Below are 13,037 nucleotides of genomic sequence, written 5' to 3' on the forward strand. Positions count from 1 at the left end.
GGCTTGGTTCTTGGTTCCATCTGCATTATAGACTGAGATTGGGGCTGCAGTTGCCTGAGTGGGAAGATCATGCTTGTTGACAAAAGTGCAATTGATTCAACTACCAGTGCAACCACTGTCAATTAGAGCAGTGACCATGCAAGCATGTTGAGATGTGAGTGTCTTGATTTGAGCCTTGGCCAAGAGGTCTTGACCCAGGGTTTTGGACCATCAGATGTACTTCTTTGGTCTGTGGAGTTCATTGAGCCACTCCAAGGCTCAGCACCACTCCACCTTCTTTATCCCATTGATCATCTTGTCAATCACTTCTTCAGCCCAAGTCTTGTGTACCCAGTTCTTGAGCACTGCTTTGGCCATTGCTTTGTCTCTTGTGTCCTTGATGGCTTGTGAAGTCCATTCAGTATTGAATGGCTTTAGCCAGCCAATGGGGCTCTCTGCCCCTGTTTAGCCTGTAGGCAGTTGAGTCTGATCCTTAGGCGATTCCAATGTTTGAGTGGTAGTGTCAGGTATATTTGAATGCATGCATAATTTAGACATAGGTAATACTACAGAAATAATATCAGTCCATCCAGCATCTGCTTGTGACACACCACTCAATATGCTGGCAGAGTCAGCAGAATCACTTACTGCTCAGCCCCATCTTTTACCTCTTTGACCTTGGTATCCAATCTGAGGGCTTTCTCTTCCTTCTGTAACTTGACAATTTGCACCTGGATGTCTTCTCAGGTGTGCTTGTTCTTCTTCTGCAGACAGTCCTATGCCATATGACACTTTTGGCCACAGTTAGAGCACTTCTCCTCCTTCTTGAGCTGATCTACATCTGTTGGCTTATCTGTTCTGGTAAATATTATGCCCATACCAGTTTTCTTCTCACTGTAGGAGAAAGTTGGGACTAAGCTGCCAGGCTTAGTGGATGTATTCATACTGGAGGTAGTGGATTTCATTCTCTGCCTCTGGTGCTTCTGCCCACCAGAGGAAAGGGTAATCTGCTCAGCCTTCTATTGCTGTCTTTCTCTATACATGGTGATGATGCACTCCTTCCACATGTCATACTCCTTCAGAATATTTTGGCTGAGGTCTGAGATTATTTTGAGATAGGAGGGCAGTGCTCTCATCTTCATGAATTTGACCATCCAGCCAGTGTCTGTGAAGTCATCCTGGACTCCAGCAAGTTTACTGAGTTATTCCAGCTCATCAAAGTATTTGGTGGCCAGCTTGTCTCCCATCTTGTATTTCTTCATCTTTTGCTTATGGATTTCCTGTATAGCAGGGTTCATGAACTTGTCAATGATTAGCTGTTTCATTACCAGCCACAAGGGTAGTTGATGATGTTGTCATATGGTGGACCAAAACATGAGAGCTAGGAGTGTCCACCACATCTTCATCTTGTCTTCCATGTGGATGGTGGCAAAGGTTACCTTATACATGTTGAGCATAAAGTAAGAGGTGAAGACTTGGAAATATTGGTCACAGTTGGTAAGAAAACCGTCAATATCTTCAGATGCCTCTCTAAAGGAGCAAGATTCTCATACAAGGACTGGCTTGTAATTGAGAATTGTGGTGTTGGCCACAAGCACAGTCATGGGGTTCAGGATCCTGCCAAACAGTGGGATATTCCAGAAAGTCTGGGATCCTGGGAAGAAATGGAGAGAGCCATCATCAGTGATAGGACTCTTCAGTGGCAATGCCTTCTTGCACATGATGTGCCCATTCTGGATCATGAACCTGAGTTCTACTGCTTTGGGACTGTCTTCCCTGGGTGCTGCAGAGGCTTGTCCACTGCCTTCAGCTTCATTAGGTGGAGGTTGCCCAGCAAAAGGGTGGTGCATTGGCTGGGCCCACAGGTTCTGATATAGATTCCTCAGCTGAGATTGGCTTTGCATTAGCTGAGATGCCATGCTACAAACAGCTGAGGTTGCAAAGGAATATCTTGATGATGATGTTGTTCAGATGGACAGTGCTATGTAGACAGCTCAACTGGATGCCACACTCAGTGTCTATGGCATAGATTCAATATTGAACTTAGACTGGTATGCCAATAGTGGTGCTAGTTGGATTCCTAAATGCTTTTTATTATAAATAAAAATGGCCTGCTCAGTGGCTGGATATTGTAAAATGTCTGTGCACTCAACTTTGTCAGCAGCAGTATATCTGAGTCCTATGGATGACACCAACCAGGTGTCATCTGACCATAAGGTGGCTGCACCCTCCTGGTACAGCTATAAAAACTCACTCTGGCACTTCTCCTATGCCTTCCTAGCCAATTCTTCTTCCATCAGTCATTGTATGAATGTATTGCCCCACTCAGAGAGAGGGGCCTCTGCCCCTGCCTTGTCAGGTCTCTTGTCATCCACCTCAGTCCCCTCAAGGAGAGAACTGTCATCAAGTGGGTTGTAGATCTCTGGGGCATACTGGCTGCTGCTGCTGCTGCTGCTGGATGCTGGGTCTGGCATCACTGGATCCAGAGCAAGGAGGAGAATGCTCTCCTCACTGCTGCTCCTCAACACTAACTCTTGCTGCTTCTGCTGCTATTGTTCTGTGATATTGGCAGAAGTTCTGATAGAAGTGAGGTCAGAGAAAGAGATCTGCAATGTGTCTGTCCAGGACACACTTGAGATCTCTGGTGGGGTCGATGTGCTCATTATTGCCTCTGAGACTTCCATACTCACTGGGTAGTCCTCCACTTCAGACTGAAATGTCATCTGTTTTGGCAATTGAGTTGGTCTCATAAGATAACAGACAGTCATTGTCAAGGTTGAGTAATGCTCATTGGTGGACATTGTTCATGTGGATAATGCCTTTGGGGTGTACAGCTCATGAGTCAGGCTCAGAGATGGCAGGAGTGCTAGGTTCCCAGAACAGAGTGTCAGAAATGCTGTTGATGGTGGTGCTGATAAGGGTGCCAGTTCCAGGGCATCCAGAGCCCCTTCTCCAGTCTGCTGCATTCTGAGCTCAGAGATACTATCTGAAGAGGGTGTTCTCTCTGGCTGCCCCATACTTGATACATGCCTGCTCCTGGACATACTTGGTAAGGGAGTCATCACATTGAACTTTGTCCTCTGGAGAGAGAACTGGGTCAATGGGATTGGTTGGTTGTATCAGGCTTGGTGAGCCTGGTATGCTTCTTGTTCTGTAAGCCTCACAGCATCTCTCATAGTGCTCCAGTCAGTCTGCTTCTCTGGCAGTGGCCTGCCAGTATCTTTCTTTGGCCTCATTGTCATAGGCAAAGTAAGGGTCATCTGTTCAGATGATCTCAGTCCTTCTTTCTTTGCTGTCCTCACTCTGGTTTCTAACATATAGCTCCACAGGAAAGCTTTCTTTGCTTTCCATTGGAGTTGCATATAGGGATCTGTGATTGTCATTTGACCAGGGACTTCCATTCCCTTGAGCCACCCCAGGGGCATCAAGAGAGTCTCTGGTATAGCATTCAATGCCAGGCTCAGAGGGTGCAGTTGAGGGAGTTGCCCTTATTGTAGGGATGTGACTGACAATGTCTGCATGCTCAACTTGCATGATAGGCATGTCAGGCCTTGGTCTTTGAAACCCTGTAGCCCAAGAGTTGCTATCATCTCTGATGATTGCTGTCAGGAGTCAGGGCAGATATCAATGCTCTTCTTCTTCCCTAGGACTGTTAGGCTCAAGCTGCACATGACCAACTGTAGCATGTGATAAGCTGACATGGCTTCATGTTCGAGCCTTCTGTCAGGGTTCACTAAGTGTACAGATGTTGGTTTCCAGTGCTTTAAGGCATTGTGTGACTAGCTCAAGAGTAGAATGATATGGAATAAACTTTAGCTCAAAGCTGGGTTTTACCAGCGAGAGTGAGCTCCTTAAATACTGTACAAGGTCTGCTAATAATACTACATACTTATTGTGTCTTCCTCTGTCCTTTGTGCTCATTGTACTGGAGCATCATTACCACATATAAAAAGGGTTGTGTGTCATCAGACAATGCTGTTATGTCAAAAGACAATGACAGACTCAGCTAGTTGTGATGACTAAGCCTCATTGCATGGTCTTAAGCACTGGGTTTGGTGCTCTGACTAAGCATAAATAGGGGTTAAATCATAGAAAGGAAATAGAGAAATCATAACATTACCCCCTCCTTAAGACCATCATCCTGATGGTTTAATTTAGGGATAATTTATAGTCGTATATGGCATTGTTGGCAGACATAAGTTTTTCATTGACCCACTGGTTAGATTCCAGTCCATAACCCTTCCAACTGACCAGATAGTCTACTGTCATTGTTGTTCCATCTCCTTTCACTTTGACTTTCTGTAGTTTGTGGTTTAAAACTTAGTTGACTTTGTAATGTTCTTCATCATTGATCAAGTCAGGCAGGGGAGGTGGTGGGCATTCCTAGTTAGGGAATGCCAGTGTGATATATGGTGTCAGTAGTGTCTCATTAAAGACATCATGGATTTTCCAGGTTGTTGGTAGGCAGAATTTGTAGGCACTGGCTTCTATCTTTGAAATCACTGAGAAGGGCCCTGTATGCTTGTCTGCCAGTTTTCACTTTGGTCATAGCAGATGAAGATTGGTGGTGTCCAACCAGACTTTGTCATTTGTGGAGTATTCATGGGCTGCTCAGCAGTGTTTGTCATATTGGGATTTCATTGTTGTAGCAGCCTTTTCAAGTGCTGCCTTAGTCTCAGTGTGGATTTTTGCCATTGTAGAGGCAAAGTTGGTTGAAGTGGGTGTTGTTGTTCAGTGTCACTCTATTTGTGTGACATTTGGGTGGTGTCCATGGTTGACAAAGAATGGTGTCTTCCTTGTTGCAGAGTGGACTTAGTTGTTGTGTTGGAAGGCAGTGAGAGCCAGCCATTCTACCCAGTTGTCTTGTCGATAGTTGATGAAGAGATGAAGGTACTTTTCCACTTCTTGGTTCACATGTTCTGTTTGTCTGTCAGTCTGAGGGTGGTAAGCAGTGGACATATTGCGTTTGATGTTTAGGAGTTGATAGAGGTCATCCAAGAATTTGGATACAAATTGGAGTCCCCAATCTGAAATGACTATCTGGGGTATGCCATACTTGAAGTAGACTTTGTTGCACAGGATTTTTGCCCATTCTTTGGAGGTTAGTTCCATGGAGCAGGTGATTGGGATGATCGCTTTCAAGAACCAGTCAATAATTACAATGATGGCATCATAACCATTGCAGTCTGAGAGACTAGTGATCATGTCCACTGAGATGTGAGTCCATAGTGATGATGAGACCTCATTCAGATGTAACAGGATGGCTTGGGCTTTGGTTGAAGCTTTGCCCCATTGGCAAACTTCACAGGCTTTGATGTATGTGGCTACATCAGCTCCTAGTTTTGGCCACCAATAATTCCTCAAGACTAGCTCCTTTGTTTTAGTGATACCAGGGTGACCGGCCATTGCCTGGTCATGGCAGGTTGCAATAATCTCTCCTTGTAGTTTTATATCATGGGGAATGTAAACCCTTCCATCATAATGGATTAGTCCTCCCTTGTTTGTCATCCCATGTTCATGATTGAGAGATGGGGCTACTCGCTGATCCCATTTGTGAAGGTCATGGGTTGTGCTCTTAATGTGCTCATAGATCTCTTCTTCGGTTGGCATTATCATGGCTCAGAAGTGCTCAGGCTGTAGTAATGTCACCCCTTCATTGTCTCCTCCCTCCTGATCATGGTCCACCCTTCAGCTAAGGAGATCTGCCTTCTTGTTTGCCATTCCAGCCTTGTGATGTAGTGTATACTGGTACTGGCTGAGTTCTGTAACCCATTGGGCTTGTTGATGATTTAGTTTCTGGAGTTGCCGAAAGTATCAGAGATTTTGATGATCTGTTCAGATCTTGAAAATCTCCCTTGCCCCTATCAGATAATAGTGCCATTCCTCTAATGCAAGCATGATAGCAAGCAATTCCTTATTGTAGATCTTGTAGTTGCATTCTGTTATGGTCAGTGCTTTGGACAGGAATGCAACTGGACACCATTTCCCTTCCTGTTCTTGGGCAAGTACCACCTCTATCACTCCTTCACTTGAGTCTGCTTTGACTCAGAATTTCCCATCCTGTGAAGGAATGACAAGTACGACATCTTCAGCAAGTCACCTCTTGAGGTCATCAAAGGCTGTTTGTTGAGTCTCCATGTCCAGGGGATATTGCCAGTCAGTTGAGTCATGGGTCGAATGATCTTGCTGTAGTCTTGGATGAATCATCGGTAGAAGTTGGTGAAACCAAGGAATGATTGCAGTTCCTTTTTCTTGGTTGGTTCCAGCCATCCTGTTACCCCTGCTATCTTGATTGGATCCATCTGAATACTCTCTTCCCTGATGATGACTCTGAGATACTCTATTTCAAGTACTTTGAACTCACATTTCTCCGCTTTCAGGAACAGTTTGTGTTTCCTCATGAGGGCTAGTACTTGTCACACTAACCTTTGGTGCTTCCCCTGTGTCTTCAACATAATTAAGATGTTGTCGAGATAAATTGTGACCTTTCTGGTGGTGATGAGGTCCTTGAAGATATCATTCATCATCCACTAGAATGTGGCAGGAGAGTTAGTGAGTCCAAAGAACATAATGGTGGGTTTGAATAATCCTTAGTTTGTCCTGAATGCAGCCTTTCATTCATTCCCTTCCTTGATGCAGACATTATTATACCCCCACTGGACATTGAGTTTCATGTAGTATTTGGCCCCTTGGAGCTTATCCATCAATTCAGAGATTAGGGGTAGTGGATATCAGTTCTTAATGATCATTTTGTTAAGTTTCCAGTAATCTTGGACTGGTCTTAACTTGCCATCTTTCTTCTTGATGAAGAAGAATGGGGATGCCATTGGGGATTTCGAGGGTTGAATGCATCCACTGGACAAGTTCTCATCCAAGAACTTATCGAGCTCCTCCTGTTTGCTAAGGCCAAGCGGGTATGTTTTGCAGTCCAGATTGGCATTTGCATTTGGGATCAGTTGAATTGCATGATCTCAGGGCTTCAGGTCTGGTAACTCATTGAAGCTCTCCTTCTCAAACAGGTCCTTGAAGTTGTGTGCCCATTTGGGCACCATTTCTTCAAAGGTTCATTCTCCCTTCTGCTTGTTGGCTTTAGTGGCTAGGTTATTGGTGTGGTGGATGGCATGGATGCGCATCTCTTGCTCAAGGTCAATTGCAAGGATGGTTTCCCCATCCTCCATCTCCTCATTCCACTGATCCTCTAGATCCTCATCTGGTAACTTGAATGGGATCTTTTGGCATTGACATCTTGCAAATGTGATGCATCCAGTCTTCCAGTTGATCAGCAGATTATGACATATCAGCCAGTCATGGCCTAGGAAGATCTCTTTTGTTTCTAGGTCTGTGACAGCTAGATCAATTTGTTCAGAGTGATTTCCGATAGTGAGTCAGAGCTCAATGAATTCAATGATTGAACCAGCTTGATTTTTGGTTCTGTCGGCATTGTACACTGGAATTGGTGCTGCTGTGGCCCTTGTCAGAAGTTGGTGGTTGTTGATGAAAGCACGATTGATCAAACTCCCAGTACAGCCACTATTGATTAGGGCTGTGACTGCATAGATGGTCTGAAATGTTAGGGTTTCAATTTCTGCCTTGATGACTAGGTCTCACCCCAGCATCTTGGTTTGTGAATGAACTTCTGTGGTCCATGAAGTTCATCAAGCCACTCCAGGGCTTGGCATCATTCTGCCTTCCTTATCCCTTCTATCATTTTGTTGATGACTTCTTCTACCCTGGTTTGGTGGACCCAATTCTTCAAGGTGGCTTTTGTCTCTTCTTTGGTTCAGGCATTTCTGACCACTCTCCAGGTCCATTCAGTGTCAAATGGCTTGAGCCAGATTTCTGGGCTCTCTGCCCTTGTTTGGCCCAAGGGTGCTTGAGTTTTTTCTTTGTGTGATTCCTTGGTGTGCATGGTAGTTCAGGGTGTATTCAAATGTGTAGGTACAGATTTAGCTACAGAGATACTATTAGTCTGACTAGCAGCTAGGGTTTGCACACCATAAAGTTCTTTGGCTGGTTCAGTGGAATTGCTCACTGTCCAGCCCTGTCTTTTACTTCCTCTACTTTAGTCTCCATCCTGAGTTCTTCTTCTTCTTTCTGCAAGTCAGCAATCTGGGCCCTAATGTCTTCTCATGTTCATTTCTTCTTTGGGCAATCTTTTCTCATGTGTCCCTTCTGTCCACAATTAAAGCATTTCCCTTCCTTTTTCATTTGATCAATGTCTATCGGTTTCCTGGATCTGGTGTATGTTGATCTGGTTCCTGTCCTCTGTGCCCCATAGGCAGGGGCTGTCAAGGGTCCCAATGATTTCCCAGCAGTTTGCCCTGACTTGTTCATGGTTGATGGAGTTGGTTTCCTCATATAGTTCTGGAGGGTTGAAGACTCTGCTTTCTGCCTTTGTCACTCTCTATACATCTCAACAATTCATTCCTTTCACTCATCATAGCCCACCAGCATTAATGCTTTAACACCGATTGCTGAAATCATCATGATGTATGAAGAGGGAACCCCTTGCTTGAGGGCCTTGACCATCCTCCCATTGTTTGCCATATCTCCCCAGATTCTGGTGAGCTTAGCAAGGCATTGTAGCTTGTTGAAGTAATCCATAGCCACCTTGTCTCCCATTTTGTACTTCTTGATCTTCTGTTTATGTACTTCTTGTACTGTGAGGTCAATAAACTTGTCATTCAGCATTTGTTTAAACACTGGCCAGAATGGGTATCAGTAATGCTCCCAAGTTGTGGAGCAGAAGTTTGGGGAGATCAAGATCCACCAATTCTTCACCTTTTCCTCGAGGTAGGAGGTGGCAAAGACAACTTTGTTCATGTCAGTGCTGAGGTACCCAATGTATACTTTGAAATACTGTTTGCAATCAACAAGAAACTGGTCAATGTTGTTAGAGGCCCCTTTGAAGAGGCAAGGTTTTCAAAGTAAGTCAGGTCAGCATTGGAGGATGGTGGCATTGTTGGGCAGAGCATCCATCAGGTTGGGCCATTCTGTAAATGGAGGTCAGCCCCACTCCAGCAGAGGTCCCAGGAAGGAGTGAAGCAAATGGTCATTGGCAACTGGACTTCCTTTCAGGGCAGCATCTTTCTGGACAGTCACCCCATCTCATATTGTAAACCTGAGGTGGATTGCCTCAGGGTCATTTTTCATCAGTTCCTTCCCTGTTCCACTTGTTGTTGCTTCATCAGCTGGTGGTTGTCCTCCAAGGAGTTGGCTTCCACAATTGGTCCAGGGGTTTTAGAATCCTTTATGCTGTGGTGTCAGCAAGGTTGGCTTATTTTGGGTTCTGGTGAGCCAAGTGGCTGTGCTTCAGTTTGACAGATCTGAGGTTTTGGCCTGGCTGTAAGTGCTTGGGGCCATGTATATGGCCTGCTTGGGTGGAATGGGCAGGGAGTGCAGCATTGGTTTTGGCTGGTTTCTGGTCTGATATGGCAGTATTGGCTTGAGAGGATCTTCTGGATGCCATTGGGCATACTCCTCCCAAGCATATTTTGTTCCTGAATACTGCAAAATGTCTCTTTTTTCAGTGTTATCTGCATACTTATACTTAAGTCCCAAGGGTATCACCTTCCAGTGGGTGTCCCTCCATAAGAAATGTACTCCCTGCTCATATAGTCCTTGATATTCCTTCCTCCTTTCTTGTTCCATTTCTTCTCACAACACTTCTTTATCAATGTCTTCATCGGCATATCCCATGAATTGTTCAGACTGAAAGGGGCTCTCACTGTCCTCTTTGTCCCCTTCATCTCCACTGTCCTCTTCCTTGAGGAGGAAACTGATGGGCAGGTCATAGATGGATGGTATGACTGGCCTGAGGGTTGTTGGAGATCCCATTGTCATTCCTGGTGCTGGGCCCAGCTGCTCCTGAGTCAGGTTTAGCTCATTGGATGGAGGGGCCTCAGAGCTGACTGTACCATGTCCCACCTCTTGCTCTTTCTTCTGCCAGTCTCTGGCTATAGAGCTTGAAGTCTTGCTGGAACCTGAGATTGAGGAACTGGTGGGTGACTCTACTGCCCAGGAATTGCTGAAGGGCTCTGTTGGAGATGTGGACATTGTCTGATACCTGGAGCCCATAGGCTCCAAGGATGGAGTCAGCATTGGAGAAAATGGAATCAGTCCTGTCAGGATATTGAAGGGAGGGAGGGTGATTGCTAGCCCAGCCCCTTTGGACTGCCTCATCTCTGCTGATGATACTGGCTGGTCCTGTCCATAGGTCTGTTTCTGAGTTGGGCTCTCTGAAAGGGAATCCAGAAGAGTCTGTTCAAAGGCTATATCAGCTGGAGGAGGCTGATCTCTGCCTGTCTGCCTTCTCCTGTCATTGTTGTTGTTGACTTTGTCAGTCATACTCTGCTTCTTCAAATCTTCATCATGCCTCTTCCTAGATGTACTCAGTGAGCTCCTCCTGAGCTCACTGGATCTCCTCTTGCTGGCCTTGGTTCTGCTGCTGCTGTCATACTGCTGTGTTGTAATCAAAGGGGATCCAAAGGTTCCAGTCCAGAAATACTCACTGTATGATTCTGTCTCTCATGGCCCTTCCCCTTGTGCTGGCTGTTCTGTCTTCTGGCTGACTCCTGATGTGGAGGTGATGGTGTGGGTCTTCTGCCACAGTGATGGTGAGCTCCACGTTCATGAAATCTGGGTGGACACTCCTTCTGTGGGGGTTGTCATGCTCCAACCTGCTGAGGGATGGGCTCAAGCTGGAGGTAGCAGGAGAGGAGCCATGGGGGGTGTTGGGGATTGTGCAGGGTCTCAAAGTCACCTGAGTGGCATCAAGGGAATCCTGAGCATGGTTTCCAATCCCTGGGATGATTGGGGAGGTGAGATGGCCAGAGGCAGGGGAGTCCAAAGAGATGTCACCAGAGACCTCTGCAGGCTCCAGAGCGACATTCAAGGTCTAAGGATTCTGAAATCCTGTGAGAGCAGGGTTGCAGTCTCTGCTAGTTCATCAGAGAGAGTATCAGTGTCCCTCTTCTTCTGAAAGGCACCCTGAATCCAGGTTGCTATTCCTGGTTTCTGATATGGGTTGCCCTTGCAACTGGAAGGATGCTCTGACTGAGGCAGGAATGTCATGGAATGGTAAATCTGGGGTTATGTTACAGAGGATGATATGGATCTGTCGGAATGCTTGATAGTGTCTGACTATCCAAGCTGTTATTGATTGTCATCCACAGCAGAGGGTGATAATGGTGAGAAGTCCAAGTAGCATTCTGACAATGAAAGCTATTAACTCAAAGAAGTCATGATTAAGGTTTGCAGTAGTCACTGGAGGCATTTGGTTTCTCAGCACAATTGGGCTTGAGAAAGGGAAGCTAGAAGCTTTGAGCTAATTGTTAAGCCCAAATAACATGTGACTAAAACACATAATAAACTGATGCTGCTTCATGTTTGGGCAGTCACATCAGAGTCCATTATTTGTGTCTGTTTGTTTATATATTTCAAGGCCTTGCAGTTGGCTCAAGATAAGATGGTAGAAGAATAAACTTTAGCTCAAAGCTGGGGTTACTACAGTGAGAGCTACACTGCTTATATACCAGTCATCATCCATTCTAAAGATATAACTATCTTATTGTGAATCCTGGCATTATATAGTGTTTTGTCCAGTGTCATGAAGCTACCTACAAAAAGATATTGTCTGTTGTTGAGCAGTTACCATTGCATTGAAGGACAATGACTGACTGGGTGTGTTGTCCTGACTAAGCCCTGGTCCCATGATCCTAAGTGCTGGCTAAGCACCCTGACTAAGCAGAAATAGGGGTCAATCCCTCAAGTAAAAAGATAAAAATGAGGAAAAATCACAACACCTCATATCATATCAAGATATGATACATAACTATTGGGTGGATTAATTGATGTGTGCCAGACCAGAAGTGGTGCATATTGTGAGTCAGATGAAACATCTGGACACTGAGAAAGAGAACATAGTCATTGTGGCTGACTCCAGACATGAGAGATAATACAAGGGTGAGCCTGAAACAGTTCTGCAGTGTCAGAACACATCATCAGAGAAATAAGAAAGCAAGCAGACCTGGCTAGGCCAGCTAACTGATGTCAGCTAGCAAGGAAACAGCAGGCACAGTTCTGGAACAGAACAGAATAAGCATGGCAACTGTGATATGCACATGAATAATACCTGCAGGATCTTGGATGGAGTCTCATGCTTTGATGATACTATAGTAGGATTGTATTAGTAAGTACTACAGTAGAGTATTTAAATACTGCATTGTATGAGTAGAATATAAGTTTCTGACCCCACAGTTGTGGCATATTGGGCACAGAAAGCCTTGCACTCTAGCTCTGGGTTTGTGTTTGTAACTTCAGGCAAGAGAATAAACTTATTATTGATATCATTGAGAGAGGTTTGAGAACTGAGCAAGGCACAGAAGCTCACAAGGGACTTGAGTCTGAATTGATAAGAGGTTTTGGATTGTGCTCTAACCTGAGAATAAGAGAGCGGTGTCTGAAGGGCATCATCTTGAGTTTTTGAGGTATTTGTGATACATGGCACTATAGATGGCAGAGGTTCAAACCCTTTGGTCTGTTGGACAGCATTTACTGTGTTTTGTGTCTCTGGATTGCATATGTTTGAATCCTGTGGGTCTACAATCGGTTTGAAAACTTGTGTACAGAGATCTGAGCTCTTTGGCACTTGTGGACATGTTTGTGATTGGTTTCTGCTTAGAGCACTAAGCTTTAGTTGTGTATTGTGTGTATTAGGGATTTTGATTTGATCTGAGCTGTGCTTGGAACCTTTTGAGAGTTTTGCAGCATTGTTTTGACATATTGTGTTGAGCTGCAGTATCCCTTTGCCTTGAGGCCCAGCAACATTCATCGCCACCTCTTGTTTTTGATAAAATGAAAAGCTTTGAGACTTAGAGAGCCATAGGACTGTTGTATGCATGCTATTTGCATGCAGTGGATTCATTGAACAAGACAGTTAGATTTGCTGTGACTACTTTTATTGCATTATAATACCCCCATGAACTAAGAGTATTGTGTTTATGTTGGTGTGGTTGTGATCAGTGGATAACACTCTGCTGTGACTGTTTTCACTTTAC

This window comes from Guyanagaster necrorhizus (assembly GCF_019112545.1).
Source record: "Guyanagaster necrorhizus MCA 3950 unplaced genomic scaffold BT62scaffold_20, whole genome shotgun sequence".
NCBI lineage: Eukaryota > Fungi > Basidiomycota > Agaricomycetes > Agaricales > Physalacriaceae > Guyanagaster > Guyanagaster necrorhizus.